Genomic DNA, 18,583 nt, shown 5'->3' with positions numbered 1-18,583 from the left:
TGGCAAACGAGGAAGAAAACCATGGAATGAAAAACTCGAAGTTCAAGGTTGCATTTACCACTGGTGGTAAGGGGAGGCAAAGAAATCCAATCTGAGAGGAACAACTGAAGAGATTTGTTTATTTGTAAGCTTGGTGATAGGTACACAGATATTTTTTAAAACTTTTGTTCTCAGTGCTTTACCTGTGATGTCTATCCCCTTTGTAATGAAGCAAGCATTGCATGATCATGAAAAGCAAGACAAAGCCAAAATCATATGGAGTTATTTTTTAATTTAATTTAATTTAATTTAATTTAATCTTTTCAAGATATAGTTAACTTAAGATTATTCTCTCTAAAAAATGACATGTCAATTTTTGGGACTGACTGCTTATCTGACTCAGGTTTTTTGCTAGTCAGGTCACCTTTCCCAGTGATTAAAGGCTAACTGGCTTCCAGTGTTTCATTTGAGCAGAAGACAGTGGGGACTAGGGATAGCACAGAGGAAGGAGGAGGGTCTGGAGGTAGGCTGACATAGCTGGTGTAGGGTCATTTGAGTTCCCCAACTTAAGGAGAACAAGCATTGTCTTTGGCATAGAACATAATGTGGTTAAATTCCTCCCTGTCACTCAGCAAGTGATTCCCCTGCTGTCTTTGTATATCCCAGTCATCTGGGCTTACAGGGACACTGTGTTGTGGTTCTGTGGTGGAGAAGCTATTGCCACCTAATTTTTAATTTCTTGAAACTCACTTTATAGTGTCATGATTACAAGGCTTAGAAGAAGATAAACTGTCCATTCTGAGTATAAATGGGCACTTGAGATGGAACCACCTAGTTAATTTCCCCTTGTTGCTGGAGTAGAATCTGAATCCAAACCACAGCACAACCTAGCCCCTAAATCTCTATTAAAAACCACCTTGGGTAGTCTGGCAATGCTTTATTTAAAGTCAGCAGAGAATTATAAAGTCAAAAGTGAAAAATGGTACAACAAGAAAGAATCATAAAAAAATACTAGATCAGTTAAATGTAGTCAAAGGCAATTTAGTGTGTTCTGGCACCAGTCCTTATTGATGCAAAGAATGTGATGTGTCAGGGGTCGGCAGGAGCAAGTAGCAAATGCAGAATGAAGGATGCAGCTCCAAGCTTGATGCTGGAGCAGCCATAGGAGGCTGTGAAGGATGACTCACTGTCTCGCTTTTGCACCAGGAATTTCAGGGAGAATATTCTAATTCTCCCAGTCTGGACATCTTTTTGTTTTTTCTTGATGTAGTATATTCTTAAAATTAGAATTTTTTTCTTTCGTGGAGATAAGCTAACCTAGAGGCTGTGTAAATTGGGTCAGACCAGGAACGTAGGTGTCCCTTACCAGTACTTCTTACTATCCTAGTATCCTAGTCTCTTTGGGTCACCACACTGATCTGCTTTTTCATATCTACATTCCAAGCTGTGATCATTTCTGCTCATCTTCTCCAGCTGCTTTAGTTAGTATTAGCTAATCAGATTAATAATAACCATAACTATGATTATTACAGTGCCCATGTTCTAGGCACTGTACTGTCCTGCATATGCATTATCTCACCAATTCTCACAAAAACCTTATAAGGTAGGTCTTAGTACATTACTGATTTTACAGATGAGAACAACTAAAGCTCAGTGATTCAGAACTCATTTGAAGTTACACACTGAGTAGCAGAAACAGGACTTACCAAGCCTGACTCCTAAGTGGGTGCTGTGCTGGAAGGGTTGCTTCTCTAATCTCATCAGCAGTTGCAGGTGGGGACCAATATTTCTAGAGAGCATAGTTACAATATAGGGTTTTATAGGGTAGCATGAAGAGCTTCAGTATGAGACCTGTGTTTGAATCCTGGCTTTGCCACTTCCTGGCTTTGTGATCTTGGGTAAGTTACTTGGCTATTCTCTCTCTCTCTCTGTAAATTGGATATAATAGCAACACCTATCTTAGTAGCGTTGTTGTGAGGATCATATGAGTTGATATAAGGGAAGTGTTTTAGAGTTTGTAGCCCATAGTAACTACTATATACATGTTATTGTTGTTCCTGCTTCTATTATTGTTATCATTGTTGTTACTACTGTTTTTGATGTATCTTTGTATTTTCTGGAGGCAGGATGCCTTCACTGACAAAAGTAGTTGTGGATGGGGTGGCAAAGGGGAGGTAAAGGATTAGCTCTTATGGCAGGCCAGTGGGGTGGATGTTCTTAGCCAAGCCACTCAGTACCCTTCCAATCCTACTACGTGTGGGGCCGTATCCACTTTGCGTACGTCCGTTTGTCACAAATGAAATAGGTTTAGAAGGTCAAATGAAGAAACCAGATTCCTTGGGTACTTCCACATACAAAATGAGGTTCTGAGGTGCCTGTCTTTCTTTCCCATCTACAAATTCACCTCCAGGAGAAAGGGAGGGAGGTTTGGAGACTTCCTTAAGTTCTAGTAGGTCATATCAGAGTCTTGGTTGTAGATTCAGGAGGAATGATTGGTTTAATGTAAATGCTTGAGAGGGTCTGAAAGAGATTAGAGAAACCTATTCCAGAGGATAAAGGCAGGACAGGAGGGAACCATTAATCTCATGGACATTCAATTCCCTAAGAACTTTTTTTGGGGAATGACCAGAAACAAGCCAGGCCATATGCTGTCCATTTGCAATCCTCTGAGCTGAAATTTTTTTTCTTCGACAGATCGAGGCCAATGCCATTGCCTCTTATAAGATGGTTCTTAAACTTGAAAAGGAACTGAAAGGTTGAGACGTGCATGCAGAGTCAACACAAATGATTTGATGAAAGTAGTCCTGTCAAACACCAGGACTCTCCCAATTGTCAGAAATAGTCCGATGACATGTTCGAAGCTTCCCAGACTGGCTTGCATTTTAGTAAATATGAACAATCAGGGAAGACATAGTTATGCTGTGGAGAGTTCTGAGATGTGGGGAGAACAAGTTAATTGTTCAGCCTCAACTGAGACCTTTCACTCAAGTCATTAATCACAGTGAACAGCCTAGCTGCTCTCCGGGCTCCAGATGAAGGCTCATTCCAGGTGCTGGCCATTTGCATTTCCCTCCAACTGGGCTGATTTATGAACCCAGAGATGTTTCCTGGTTTTTCCAAATTCTTTCCCATTACTTTGTAATAAAAGGGACATGTGATTTCTGGTTTTTTGCAGATCCTCAGTTTTAACATCCCTAATACCAAAGATTTTTTCAATTAGTTTGTGGCCTGCTTTCTGTGATCTGGAGGGTAGAAATGCTGTTCTGTGTTTTGAGTATCAAAGTTAAGACTCTCTTATTTCTTTCCCATTTGGCTGGAGTTGATGATGCAAAGGTGCTGCATGAGTCTTTGTGCCCACATTCAGCATCTCAGTGCAAGTTAAGGCTTAGGAAACCTTAGTGACAACAGCTCACTGCAGGTGTTTGTTATCCCCATCCCACTCCAGTGCAGATGGTTCAGGGTATAATATCAGGAGGACTTCCACATTTGGGCCAGGTCTCCGGTGACACTGTAAGCCAATATTGAAGACTTCACAAGACAATGTGAGTGTCAGAAAAGGACATTGTAATATTGAGGCTGAACTGGGTGCGGCCGAGTGTTACCTATTTGAAAGGTAAGCCCGATCTGAGCTGATAAGGGGCAACAGATCCCTTGGGAGTTTTCCCAAGTGGCAGAAATGAGTTACAGAGGAGTAATTGGAAATTGATATTTGACATGTCTCTTGGTTACTTTTTATTCCTGATAAGACCAAAGGGTTTGTCCAGGAGTCACTAGTGACTAATACGTGAAATCCTGCAACCCATTGCTGAAATGCAATCTCTTCTTTGTTGAAAGTAAGCAGCTGCTTTCTGATCCTCTGCTTCCTAACTAGCACTTCAAGTGTAGAGACCCATGGGCTTAATTTGGGTGAAATGAGTGGTGAATACAGCCTTTTGATAATTTTCTGAAACAAAATCATCACTGGCAATGGAATGCTGTTCTTAAAATGCAACTCAGTTTAACAGGTACTTGTTCACAGCCTGCTATGGGCTCTAGATTGTGTTGTGTACTGTGGGACATCAAAATAAATATCAAACATGGCCTTTGCCCTTGAAAAACTTATAGGCTCTTAGGAAGGATGATGTGTTTATGAAACCCATTTTACATGGCAAGTTAAGATATCGTATGTGTGCCAAAGTGAGTGAACCTGGAATAAGTATAACAGGGGGTCAGAAAAAAGAGAGCAAGTTAGACTGGAGCTGTCAGGGAAGCTTTATGGATGAGGTGGAAGAAAGACACCAATATCTCAAACTCAGAACTCTACCTTAAAGAAATTGCAAGGAGCACAGTATCAGATTACTTAAAGATTATGGAGTCCCCTTTAAGTGAAAGTAAATTTGTTCAATATGAGAATGGATTAATTTCATTCAATAAATATTTATTGAGTACATCTATGTGCCAACAACTGTATCCAAATGAGGTAAGGAAAGAATAATCCATGCAAAAAACACGTCTGGGTATTCTCAGGTGCTACCCTCTCTTAACATAGATACGTAAAGTTATTGCTGCTCTGTGTGATTCCAAAACCTGTGATTTTTACCACTTACCATTCTCTCTCTCAATAGACCTTGCGCTTGCTTTAGCAGCACATATCCTAAAATTGGAATAGTACAGAGAAGATTAGTATGGCTCCTGTGTAAGGATGGTGTGCCAATTCATGACACGCCCTATATTAAAACAAAAACAAAAACAAAATGACCTTCTTATTTAGGATATCTTTGGGTTAAGAAGCCGAGTCTAATTTTTTGTGTAGTGGAGGAATGACATGTCCAACCTTGTAAGTTATAAGCAGTATAAACAGTTGCATGAATGCTCGTGGTAAAAGGAAGACACACTGAGTTAGCACTGAATGTCCCAAATTGTTAGGTTAGGGAGTATTTGGGAAGCATTTGAAAAGTCAGCACCTGGCCCAAACTCAAGACCATAAGCAGAGCCCAAGCTCTCTGAAGATCAAGTTTTTCTTGGACTTTCCATTATTACCCTTGATAGCTACTGTGGAAACCCAGTTAGAAGGGTCTTCCATCATTAGAGTTTGAAACAGTCTTGCACTGGGCTCTTTGGCATTTGTGAAGTTTAAAATTGGCACCACCCAGATTTATTGGTTAAGTCACTAAAAATTCTCTATCTATTCTTCCTTGCAAACTGGAGAAATCAATCTTTTGTTTACCTCTTTAAGGTACAGGTATAGCCGGGCAATTGCAAATTGTTCTAGAAAGAAAAGAAGTCAGGATAATAATGGTGGTGGCATTGGTGTTTATCATGGACATGGTAGTCATTATTCTAAATATCCACATAACTTTTAAGTAACTTTTATAACCACAGAACACTAGTAAATCCTGGAAAGAATCTAAGATATCAAGCACTGAAGGGCAGAGGTGTCAGAGTTTATTTAGCTAAGCAATACCAGAAGAGGACTAGAAAATCCCCCTTTCTAGCTAGCAATCATTCTCATACCACAATGAGACCCCTGCTTGGTAACCCCTGCATATATGCTACCCATGTGACTGCTTTTTGAAGCTAATTTAGGTATCAAATTTAAGTGGAATTCTGAGAATACTTTTTTTTTAGTCTGGAGGGTGTACTAGAAGGAAAAGCTACAAGAAATTTGAAATCACTCTTGATTCCTGTCATTTTCCTTTCACTCTCTTCAGTTGAAAGGTTCGTCTTGGCCTCCATGGGTAGACACATACACATGTTTTCCCTCGTTCATCTGCATGCATGTGTATATATTGATATGCATTCCTCTTCATCATCTGTAGGCATTTTACAAATAATGGCTTGTGTGTGTGTTTTATCATCTTATTTTTTAAATGAACATGACAACTTCAAAATTTTTTGCAGAAATAGTTCTTCAATGGTAAAGAAATTCCAGCATGTAGGCTAGGGTCATCTTTGGGTTACAAAATTCCACAGAGGTGTTGGCATGGGAAGAGTATAGGCACTGTTGCTTTAGAATTTTTGTCTTTCCATTTTGGGGCAGACAAGCAAAGTTGGTAACAAAAAGTTGAGTTAGTGGAGAACTACTGTAGTAAAGGGTCAAATGAGAAAGATAGAACAAAATTAGTAGGATGTAGATAGAGGCAAGAGGAGGTATGGATATCCTCCACCCGTCTCCCAAAAACCCTTTCTCCTCTGTGAGGTCATTAATGGGCTGGTGGTGGGGTTGAGAATATAAAAGGAGTTTGGACTTTTGGGTTGAAACTTTTGTTGTTGATGAAGCAGTTTGGAAAGCTTTCTTCTTGAAAAGAGACTTGGGATATTTTCTATAGTACAGGGGTTCAGAGTGGAGCTCAGAAGAGAGGAGACAGACAATTTAGAACCTAATCCAGCTTCTGGGTTTAAGGGTGAGATAGTACTACCAGATTTCCATAAACCAAGGAGGCAAGTCAGCAGGATCAAAATCTGGCCCAGGCTCTACTTGTCAAGCTATGTGTCTGTAGGTGCATCCTCCCCGTGGGGCGTCTTTTTCTAATTTTATTCAGAGCACTGTCCAGAATAGCATAGTCCATGGATATAGGAATTTTTAGTTTTCCTAGAGGTTGTCCAGTTTTATTCATGTGCCTAGGAAAAGAAGCAGAGATTTAGAGGTGAAATTCCTGAGAAAAATACTTTTTAATGTACTTTTTCTTAAGTAGCTGAGCATAGACAGTAAGAAAACCTGGTGGCTCATGGAGCAGACCAGCTTCAGAGATCACCCTGTCCAGTGGGCAGGGTTAGTTTAAAAGGGAAATGACCAATGGGGTCTTCAATTTCACACTTTTAAGGAGGAAGCCACAAACCCCAGGGTGTTGACACCCAAATTTCCAGATTCTTACCTCTAATTTCCTTTTGGGAATGTGATGAGTAAGCATGGCTTTAGTGGTTCCTCTTTCCTTATCCATAAACTCCCTGTCATAATCATCGTGCAGGTCCTCGTCCTTGGTGCCATAGTGCCTGGAGGAGGTGAGGCCTCTGGAAGAACCTGATGACTTTGAGTAGCTTAGAGGTCATTGTGAAAGCAGGGAAGGCAAGCAAGATTGTACTAACTGAAGTGTGTACAAGCCTATTTGACAACAGCTAGGGGAATTTGAAAAATCAGAGACTGCAATCACATATGGAGAGGTCTTCCCAACTTCACCTCAGTGACTGTTTCTTCTTATTGAAGAATGAAAACAGTAAATGGCCTAAAGCAAGCTAAAAGCAAATCCCTTGACTTTATTCATTTCATGACTAAAGTCCTTGGTGGTAATATTAGTAAAGGCCCTGGCAGTCCTCATAGGAGAAATGCCTGAAAGGAGGCAACTGACTGTTCATTCACCTGCTTTAAGTTCTTTGAGAAATAACATGATTTATAAAAGAATGCAAAATCATAATTGTCAGCCAAGATGTCATTTTTACTTTAGGATGTCCAGAAACAAAAGGATATTATATCCTTTGTTCTTAGAGCACCACAGATGCCAAATTATGCACAAGGTTCCCTCTTGGCATTGAGTGCTTTGGAGCCTAAAGGCAACCAGTGATTTCGGAAAGATGTTGCCTCTGGTGGTGTCCTCACCTGAATATCTCCCTGGAGCTAAGGGAGGGAGCATGGCCCTCCTAGCTTCTCTGCATTCTGATAGAGCAGGAAACAGCAAGAAGGATGGCAATCTTAGAAATGGCCAGTGGCTTGAAGTAAACTATCCTCAGCCTCACTCTAGGGAGCTTGACAAGAGTACCATTAATGTACTGGAGAAATAATTCATTATTTTGGTTTTGTGTGTACATCAACATATGCCAACAGATGCTCAGTTCAAAACATGAATATTTGATTAATATAATATCAGGCATCTGGAACAGAGAACAGTGGAATTTGTAGGGCTAAGACTCAAATGTCATCCATTCTAACCACGGCTCTCTGAATGCGCATAGTAGGCATTGAAAATATTTGTTGATTAGGTTTTCCTTGATTTGAACAACTTGGTTGCTTGGTTTTGAGCCCAGATGTTTGGCATCGAGCCAGCGTTGTGTGCTCTGCATGCTGTCATCAGCCTTACCACCACAGAGATGGTTGGCAGGGGGCAGCATTCTTCCCATCCCCATGGTGAGGTCCCTTCTTTCTTCTCTCTCAGAGTATGCACACTGGCTATAGGCCACAGAACGTTACTGCAGGTGGCCCATTGAGCTGTCCTCCACACCCCCATTTTCCCCAGTGTCCTTGTGGTTGTATCTTATGAGAGAGAACAAGTGCTGGTGACAGGTACTTGGGCAGCCATTTATTCATCCATTCCATTGGTCATCGCAAATGTGTTGAGTTAAAGCCCTATTAGTTCACAGCGCTGACCTGAAACATGAGGAGGAAAGATGAGAAAACCATGGGAAGGGAAGAAGAAGATTAAAATATGGGTGGGATGTTATTTATTAATTCCTAGAGAACAATGGCAAAACATGGTAGTTATAAGAAAGGGTACCTCCTGATTGCATTACTGCCAATGGCATGCACAACATAGGGGAGGGAACAGTATATGGTAGAGTGGGTATACCGTCCACAGGTCCACATTTCAGATCTGCCTCATAACTCTAGTATGTGGGGGCCTCAGTTCCCCACTCTGTAAGATAAAGTGAATGTCCCAGGATATTTTTCAGTACTGTCCTTCGGTGACATTTTGATTAGGAATTATGAAATCCTCATTTTCCCATAATTTAATACCCCTCAAATATCTAGAATTTAATTACTTATAGATAATCAAGTAGACCCCTAATATTCTAAGGAAACTAGGCATGCGAAGTAGTGACAGAAGGTATACACTATGCCTTAATATCTTGGGAAGAAGAAAGCAGGCTTTGAAGTGCTATAAAACCCATTCTCGATAAAAATATAAAGATTTGTTATGGTTGGGAGTGGAGCTCTCGTTCAAAGTAAAATAGTGGCAAGTTTTATCTTTCTTCTTGAAGCATGTTCTTGGCTCAGTTATTGGTTCACACAGTGTTGGTATGACAACTTAGTGAGTAGGTCCAAGACGGTCTCTGTTTCCAGTGGTAAAAGTGGTCTCTCTTCAGCCCATCCAAGAAATCGGGACTATATTTTTGTGGGTGGTTGAGAAACTAAAGCTTGGATAACTAATCTGTAGTTGAGCTCAGCAAGTAATAGAGCTAGAAGTCACAATCCTATCTGACTGAAATAGGCTCATTGTGCAGGGGGTTTCCCATCTCTTCAGACCCCAGTGGAGGTAGATAAAGTGGGTTAAAGGCAAAACTCAGAAGTCACTAGAAACCTCTCACTTCTGCATAGTAATTTATAGCTTTCTGAGAGGTTTGTAACAATGATTAACCAAGTGGTTTAATCCCCACAGTAATCCTGTGAGGTCAAATTATATCCCTATATTATAATAATCCTATAAAGTTGGGGTTATATCCCTATGTTACAGATGGAGAGTTGAGGCCTAAGTATGCCGATGAGGGTTTAGCTGTTTCTCACAGGGCATTTTTGATGGATGCTGGAAGAGCCCCCACCCTGAAGCTCCATAGTGCTCTATCTTTATAGTTTAACTTCATCTATAGGTTAAGACATTCCTTTTTAAAATGTAGATACCCCTGGGAATGAAATCACATCAAGCTTGCTATCCCTTAAATATTTGCCTGAATGATATTGTAACAATCATTTTCATCTGACCTAGTTGAGTATATAATGCTAACATGTTAAAATTAGGATAAAATGAAGAGGGATTGGGATAGATTTGGGTTGGGGAAATTTGTTTGGAGTCACCATCCTAGTGGGAGTGTAATCATGAGGACCTCAAGACTCCATTTCTGAATGAGGGGAATCCCTGAGCAGGAAATAGTATGCAGGGCATGCAGCAAGGAAGATAATGAAAACTAAATAACTGTTCATATTTCTAGCTTGGTTGGCCTACCTGTGTTGGATCCACCCCTGGTGAATGGGGCAGGATTGTGATGGATGGGGTCAAATATATCTGCTGTTATTTGCCAAGTACCTGGCTTTGGGCATTGGGCCATTTCACATGTTCTCTTATTCTCCTAACTACTTAAGGCAGAAAAACCATTCCCCTATTTGACTCCAATATATGCCAGTTGAAACTGAAATCCTCATACTGAGCAAATGTACCAAAGAACACTCTATGAACTTAATGAGGGAGATGAAGAGCTATGTGCCAGAAACCTAGAAAATTTAACACTGATGAGGTTATGACTATTATATGTTTAGTTAAATTGTTGACACCGACAGGACACAGCTGAGGAAATCTACCGTCCGTTTTCTCCTTGTATCAGTGATAATGGTTCCTTGGTGTGCTCTTCTCAGTTAACAAAAATATTCCTGAAAGTTAAATGCAGGGAGAAGAAGTGACATAAGAAATACTTTTATTATCTCTGCTCTTCTGGGAGTTCCCTCCAGGAACATTATTTAAAATGGGATTTCTTCTGACTGGCAAATGAGTTTGGAGGGAAGGACTCATAGGTTCAGAGGTGAATGTGGATCCTCCTGAGAGTTGCAGTGTCTCCTAACTCCTGGGCTTGTACACTTGCCCTGGGAAGTCCATCTAGCACAATGCTGCCCTGGCCTTCCAGAAACACCTCTTCTCTCATTCACATTTTCCTTTCTCTTAAAAACTGACCGAGGTTCTCCTTTGCCTAGTGAATAAAATCTCAATTTCTTTAAGTGCCATTTAAGACATAAATGTGATCATGAGTTTTATAAGCTGCAAAATACTATATAAATATTAGCTATTTGAAGAGAAATCAGAGGGTGGTGGAAAGGATATTGAATTTGGAGGGAGAACACCTCAGTTTGAGTCTTGTGCTAGTTGGGTGACCTTGGAGAGGTCACTTAAAGTCTCTGAACCTCAGTTCCTTCATTTAAAAAACAAGATTACTGTAATAATTAAAGTAATTGAAAGTGACATAGTAATTAGCAAAGAGTGGACACTCAATACCTGTTAATGAAGATGAAGGCAATTTAGTCGAGCACTTAAGAACACTGGCTGTAGGGACACAAGTCACTTATCTTCTTGTGTCTCTTATTCCCTACCTATAAAATGGGGATAAGATGTAGGAGTCAAATGAGTTAATACATATCAGGAACTTTCAACAGATCCTGGCCTATATCAATCCTTCTGTAAATATTAAGGCTCCTATTGCTACAGTTGTTACTTTTACTATTCAAGGACCTGTCCTGATTTATCTTTCGGGTTTTATTTGGTTGTCCATCTTACCACTAAAAAGAGGTCCTCCACCAGGTCATGAAATCCTTAAGTGGGGGACTAATTCTTTTTTTTTAATTATTAGGTTATGTTAATCACCATACATTACATCATTAGTTTTTCATGTAGTGTTCCATGATTCATTGTTTGCGTATAACACCCAGTGCTCCATTCAGTACGTGCCCTCTTTAAACCATCACCAGGGTAACCCATCCCCCCACACCCCTCCCCTCTAGAACCCTCAGTTTGTTTCTCAGAGTCCATAGTCTCTCATGGTTCGTCTCCCCTTCCGATTTCCCCCCCTTCATTTTTCCCTTCCTGCTATCTTCTTCTTCTTCTTTTTTTTTAACATATGATGTATTATTTGTTTCAGAGGTACAGGTCTGTGGTTCAACAGTCTTACACAATTCACAGCACTCACCATAGCACATACCCTCCCCAATGTCTATCACCCAGCCGCCCCATCCCGCACACCCCCCACCACTCCAGCAACCCTCAGCCTGTTTCCTGAGATTAAGAATTCCTCATATCAGTGAAATCATATGATACATGTATTTCTCTGATTGACTTATTTCGCTCAGCATAATACCCTCCAGTTCCATCCATGTCATTGTAAATGGCAAGATTTCATTCCTTTTGATGGCTGCATAATATTCCATTGTGTATATATACCACCTCTTCTTTATCCATTCATCTGTCAATGGACATCTTGGCTCTTTCCACAGGTTGGCTATTGTGGACATTGCTGCTATAAACATCGGGGTGCATGTACCCCTTCAGATCCCTACATTTGTATCTTTGGGGTAAATACACAGTAGTGTGATTGCTGGGTCATATGGTAGCTTTATTTTCAACTGTTTGAGGAACCTCCATACTGTTTTCCAGAGTGGCTGCACCAGCTTGCATTCCCACCAACAGTGCAGGAGCGTTCCCCTTTCTCCACATCCCCGCCAACATCTGTCATTTCCTGACTTGTTAATTTTAGCCATTCTGACTGGTGTGAGGTGGTATGTCATTGAGGTTTTGATTTGGATTTCCCTGATGCCGAGTGATGTTGAACACTTTTTCATGTGTCCGTTGGCCGTTTGGATGCCTTCTTTGGAAAAATGTCTGTTCATGTCTTCTGCCCATTTCTTGATTGGATCATTTGTTCTTTGGGTGTTGAGTTTGATAAGTTCTTTATAGATTTTGGATACTAGCCCTTTATCTGATATGTCATTTACAAGTATCTTCTCCCATTCTGTTGGTTATCTTATAGTTTTGTTGACTGTTTCTTTTGCTGTGCAAAAGCTTTTTATTTTCATGAATTCCCAATAGTGCATTTTTGCCCTGGCTTCCCTTGCTTTGGTGATGTTTCTAGGAAGAAGTTGCTGTGACTGAGGTGGAAGAGGTTGCTGCCCGTGTTCTCCTCTAGGATTTTGATGGACTCCTGTCTGACATTTAGGTCTTTCAACCATTTGGAGTCTATTTTTGTGTGTGGTGTAAGGAAATGGTCCAGTTTCATTCTTCTGCATGTGACTGTCCAATTTTCCCAACGCCATTTGTTGAAGAGACTGTGTTTTTTTCCAGTGGACATTCTTTCCTGCTTTGTTGAAGATTAGTTGACCATAGAGTTGAGGGTCCATTTCTGGGCTCTCCATTCTTTTCCATTGATCTTTGTGTCTGTTTTTGTGCCAGTACCATACTGTCTTGATGACGACAGCTTTGTAATAGAGCTGGAAGTCCGGAATTGTGATGCCGCCAGGTTTGCTTTTCTTTTTCAACATTCCTCTGGCTATTCGGGGTCTCTTCTGGTTCCATACAAATTTTAGGATTATTTGTTCCAATTCCTTGAAAAAAGTGGATGGTATTTTGATAGGGATTGCTTTAAATATGTAGATTGCTCTAGGTAGCACTGACATCTTCACAATAGTTGTTCTTCCAATCCATGAGCATGGAACGTTTTTCCATTTCTTTGTGTCTTCCTCAGTTTCTTTCATGAGTATTTTATAGTTTTCTGAGTACAGATTTTTTGCTTCTTTGGTTAGATTTATTCCTAGGTATCTTATGGTTTTGGGTGCAATTGTAAATGGGATCAACACCTTAATTTCTCTTTCTTCTGTCTTGTTGTTGGTGTATAGGAATGCCACTGATTTCTGTGCATTGCTTTTATATCCTGCCACTTTACTGAATTCCTGTATGAGTTCTAGTAGTTTTGGGGTGGAGTCTTTTGGGTTTTCCACATACAGTAGCATATCATCTGTAAGAGTGAGAGTTTGACTTCCTCTTTGCCGATTTGGATGCCTTTGATTTCTTTTTGTTGTCTGATTGCTGTGGCTAGGACTTCTAATACTATGTTGAATAGCAGTGGTGAGAGTGGACATCCTACCATTATCCTGACCTCAGGGGGAAAGCTCTCAGTTTTTTCCCATTGAGAATGATATTCACTGTGGGTTTTTCATAGATGGCTTTTATGATATTGAGGTATGTACCTTCTATCCCTATACTCTGAAAGTTTTGATCAAGAATGGATGCTGTACTTTGTCAAATGCTTTTTCTGCATCTATTGAGAGGATCATATGGTTCTGTTCTTTCTTTTATTAATGTATTGTATCACGTTGATTGATTTGCAGATGTTGAACCAACCTTGCAGCCCAGGGATAAATCCCACTTGCTTGTGGTGAATAATCCTTTTAATGTACTATTGGATCCTATTGGCTAGTCTTTTGGTGAGAATTTTTGTATCCGTTTTCATCAAGGATAATGGTCTGTAATTCTCCTTTTTGATGGGGTCTTTGTCTGGTTTGGGGATCAAGGTAATGGTGGCCTCATAAAACGAGTTTGGAAGTTTTCCTTCCATTTCTATTTTTTGGAACAGTTTCAGGAGAATAGGTATTAGTTCTTCTTTAAATGTTTGGTAGAATTCCCCTGGGAAGCCATCTGGCCCTGGGCTCTTGTTTGTTGGGAGATTTTTGATGACTGCTTCCATTTCCTTAGTGGTTATAGGTCTGTTCAGATTTTCTATTTCTTCCTGGTTCAGTTTTGGTAGTTGATACATCTCTAGGAATGCACCCGTTTCTTCCAGATTATCTAATTTGCTGGCATAGTGTTGCTCGTAATATGTTCTTATAATTGCTTGTATTTCTTTGGTGTTGGTTGTGATCTCTCCTCTTTCATTCATGATTTTATTTATTTGGGTCATTTCTCTTTTCTTTTTGAGAAGTCTGGCCAGGGGTTTATCAATCTTGTTAATTCTTTCAAGAACCAGCTCCTAGTTTCTTTGATCTGTTCTACTGTTCTTTTGACTTCAAATTCATTGATTTCTGCTCTGATGTTTATGATTTCTCTTCTCCCGCTGGGTTTAGGCTTTATTTGCTGTTCTTTCTCCAGCTCCTTTAGGAGTAGGGTTATGTTTGTATTTGAGACCTTTCTTATTTCTTGAGAAAGGCCTGTATTGCTATATAATTTCCTCTTAGGACTGCCTTTGCTGCATCCCAAAGATTTTGAACAGTTGTGTTTTCATTTTCATTTGTTTCCATGAATTTTTTTTAAATTCTTCAATTTCCTGGTTGACCCATTCTTTCTTTAGTAGCATGCTCTTTAGCCTCCATGTATTTGAGTGCTTTCCGACTTTCCTCTTGTGATTTAGTTCTAGTTTCAAAACACTGTGGTCTGAAAATATGCAGGGAATGATCCCAGTCTTTTGGTACCAGTTGAGACCTGATTTGTAACCTAGGATGTGATCAATTCTGGAGAATGTTCCATGGGCACTAGAGAAGAATGTGTATTCCGTTGCTTTGGGATGGACTGTTCTGAATATGTCTGTGAAGTCCATTTGGTCCAGTGTGTCATTTAAAGTCTTTATTTCCTTGTTGATCTTTTGCTTAGATGATCTGTCCATTTCAGTCAGGGGTGTGTTAAAGTCCCCCACTATTATTGTATTGTTGTCAATGTGTTTCTTTGCTTTTGTTATTAATTGCCTTATATAATTGGCTGCTCCCATGTTAGAGGCATAGATATTTACAATTGTTAGATCTTCTTGGTGGGTAGACCCTTTAAGTAGGATATAGTGTCCTTCCTCATCTCTTATTACAGTCTTTGTTTTAAAATCTAATTTGTCTGATATAAGGATTGCCACCCCAGCTTTCTTTTGGTGTCCATTAGCATGGTAAATGGTTTTCCACCCCCTCGCTTTCAATCTGGGGGTGTCTTTGGGTATAAAATGTGTCTCTTGCAGACAGCATATCGATGGGTCTTGGTTTTTTTATCCAATCTGATAGCATGTTTCTTTTGATTGGGGCATTTAGCCCATTTACATTCAGGGTAACTATTGAAAGCTATGAATTTAGTGCCATTGTATTGCCTGTAAGGTGACTGGTACCATATATTGTCTGTGTTCCTTTCTGATCTATGCTGCTTTTAGGCTCTCTCTTTGCTTAGAGGACCCCTTTCAATATTTCTTGGAGGGCTGGTTTCGTGTTTGCAAATTCCTTTAGTTTTTGTTTTTCCTGGAAGCTTTTTATCTCTCCTTCAATTTTCAATGAGAGCCTAGCTGGTTATCGTATTCTTGGCTGCATATTTTTCTCGTTTAGTGCTCTGAAGATATCATGCCAGTCCTTTCTGGCTTGCCAGGTCTCTGTGGATAGGTCTGTTGCCATTCTAATCTTTCTACCATTGTAGGTTACAGATCTCTTCTCCTGAGCTGCTTTCAGGATTTTCTCTTTGTCTCTGAGACTCGTAAGTTTTACTATTAGATGTCGGGGTGTTGACCTATTTTTATTGATTTTGAGAGGGGTTCTCTGTGCCTCCTGGATTTTGATGCCTGTTTCCTTCCCCAAGTTAGGGAAGTTCTCTGCTATTATTTGTTCCAATATACCTCTGCCCCTCTCTCTCTTTCTTCTTCTTCTGGGATCCCAATTATTCTAATGTTGTTTTGTCTTATGGTATCACTTATCTCCTAAATTCTGCCTTCGTGATCCAGGAGTTGTTTAATCTCTCTTTTTCTTAGCTTCTTTATTTTCCATCATTTGGTATTTTATATCACTAATTCTCTCTTCTGCCTCATTTATCCTAGCAGTTAGAACCTCCATTTTTTATTGCACCTCATTAATAGCCTTTTTGATTTTGACTTGGTTAGATTTTAGTTCTTTTATTTCTCCAGAAGGGGTTTCTCTAATATCTTCTATGCTTCTTTCAAGCCCAGTTAGTATCTTTAAAATTGTCATTCTGAACTCTAGTTCTGACATCTTACTAATGTCCATATTGTTTAGGTCTCTGGCAGTCGGTACTGCCTCTTGTTCTTTTTTTTGAGGTGATTTTTTTCCGTCTTGTCATTTTGTCCAGAGTGGAAAAGATGAATGAGAGAACAAAATGCTCACAGGGTAACAACGACCCCAGAAATAATACAGTAAACAAATCAGGAGAGATCTGAATCTGGGCGAAAAGAAAGGGAATGTAAGAAAAAAGAAAAAGAAAAAGATAAAAAAACAAACAAACATAATAAACCAGAATATGTTCAAATATGATTAGGCTGGTGCATAGATCAGTGACATAGACTAGATTTTGGGTTTATTTTGGTCTGTTTAAAAAAAGTGCCTCCCAAATTTTTAAAGGAAGCAAAGCTTATATATGTAAAACAATAAGGGTAAATACAATGAAGGGATGGAATATGACTGTAAAGATGAAAATTTTAAAAGCTTTTATAAAAGGAATTGATAAGATAAGAAGTTAGTTGAAGAAAGAAAGAAGAGGATTTAAAAAAAAGGGAGAGAATGTGATCTGGCAGGAGATTGGAACAAAGCCATACACTAGAGATTTAGGGTATATTTTGGTCTATTAGAAGGACTGTATCCCAAAATTTTAAAGAGAGAACAACCTATATATCTATATACGAAAAATAAGGTTAACTACTATGAAGGGATAGAATATGACTCTAAAAATGAAAAATAAAAAAGATTTTTTAAAAAAGGGATTGATAAGTTGTTGGTTGAAAAAGGGAAAAAGAAAAATTCAAAAAAAAAAGAAAGAAAAACAAAAAAAAGAAAATTAAAAAAATTAACTCTGAAAGACTAAAGAATCATGGGGAAAAAGCAATGAATTATATGTGCAGTATTCCCCTAGCGCTGGAATTCTGCCGTTCTCATTGATCAGTAAACTTGGTCTTGGCTGGCTGTTCTTGCTGATTTTCTGGGGGAGGGGCCTGTTGCCACGGTTCCCACATGTCTTAGCCGGAAGTGGAATTGCCCTGCCCTTGCCGATCCACACTAAGTAATCTGCTCGGGTGTGTTCTTGGGAGCTTTTGTTCCCTGCAAGCTTTCCACACAGTTTTGGAGGTTGAGAGTGAAAATGGCGGCCTCGCAATCTCCGCCCCAAACTCGGGGCCCTGCTCCTCTGTGCGCCTCCAGTAAAACAGTCAATTACTCCTGTCTCCCTGGTCTCCGGCCGCACTCCATGCTCACCCAGCCTGTGACCGAGCGTATCTATCTCTGGCTCCCGACCCCGTGTGGAGTCTCCAAACCCAGTAGATCCCTGCGGTGCGCTCCCACGCCACTCCTCCCAGGGGAGGAAGGGGAGTCTCCCCAGATCTGCCACTTTGTGGGTCCCTGCTGGAAGAGTAGGGGCCCAACTGTGCCGCGGATCACGGTTTATGGCAACCCCGAGCTGTGAGCCCGCGCCTCGGCTCCGTCTCTGCAGCCGGCTTCCCCGCTCCGATCCCTGGGAGCTCTGCCGCACTCAGGCACCCCCGGTCTTTCTGTGACCCTGAGGGTCCTGAGACCACACTGTCCCAGTGAGGGTTCTACCCCCGCTTAGCCACTGGTGCAATGTCCCTCAGTGAAGCCAACTTCTAAAAGTTCCGATTTTGTGCTCTGCGGCTCTATCACTTGCCAGAAGCGGCCGATGGAGGCCCCCTCCCCCGCCATCTATCCTCCCAGATATTGCCTCGGATTCACTTCTCCCCATGTCGTACCTTCCAGAAAGTGGCCACTTTTCTGTTCAGAGAGTTGTTGCTATTCTTTTCTTTGATCTGTTGAGTTCATAGGTGTTCAGAATGGTTTGATCCCTATCTAGCTGAATTCCTGGGACCAAACAAAATTTAGGTCTCCTACTCCTCTGCCATCTTGCTCTTTCCCCTCTGGGGACTGATTCTTACTCACCTATAACTTCCCTAGGTTTTATTCAATACCTGCAAAATAATTATTTTTGTTATTAAAAAAAGTGTACAAATACATGCTTGCTACCTCTGCTCAGCATTGTACTGAAGGTTTTTGCCAGTGCAGTGAGACAAGAATAAAAAGAAAGAAAGAAAAGGCATCTAGACTGGAAAGGAAGAATAAAAACTGTCTTTATTCATAGATGAAATGATCATCTACATAGAAAATACTGTGGAATTGATGAAAAGCTTCTAGAACTAA

The 18,583-nt window shown here is 40.3% G+C and overlaps 1 protein-coding gene and 1 non-coding gene across 2 annotated transcripts in view; both read left to right on the top strand.

Moving 5' to 3' along the window:
• LRMDA (leucine rich melanocyte differentiation associated) overlaps positions 1-18,583 on the top strand; it is a 1,122,731-nt gene that overhangs the window by 931,229 nt on the left and 172,919 nt on the right. The gene's annotated exons all lie outside the window — the stretch shown is intronic.
• LOC114214243 (U6 spliceosomal RNA) lies at positions 4,589-4,695 on the top strand. Its single transcript, XR_003610369.2, has one exon. It is a non-coding gene; the product is annotated as a U6 spliceosomal RNA (small nuclear RNA).

Source organism: Eumetopias jubatus, unplaced genomic scaffold (assembly GCF_037043125.1).
Source record: "Eumetopias jubatus isolate StellerSeaLion01/CBP00866 unplaced genomic scaffold, mEumJub1_p1.0 scaffold_17, whole genome shotgun sequence".
NCBI classification, from domain to species: domain Eukaryota; kingdom Metazoa; phylum Chordata; class Mammalia; order Carnivora; family Otariidae; genus Eumetopias; species Eumetopias jubatus.
Note: the sequence above shows the minus strand (reverse complement) of the source record. Positions and strands in the feature narration are given on the sequence as shown.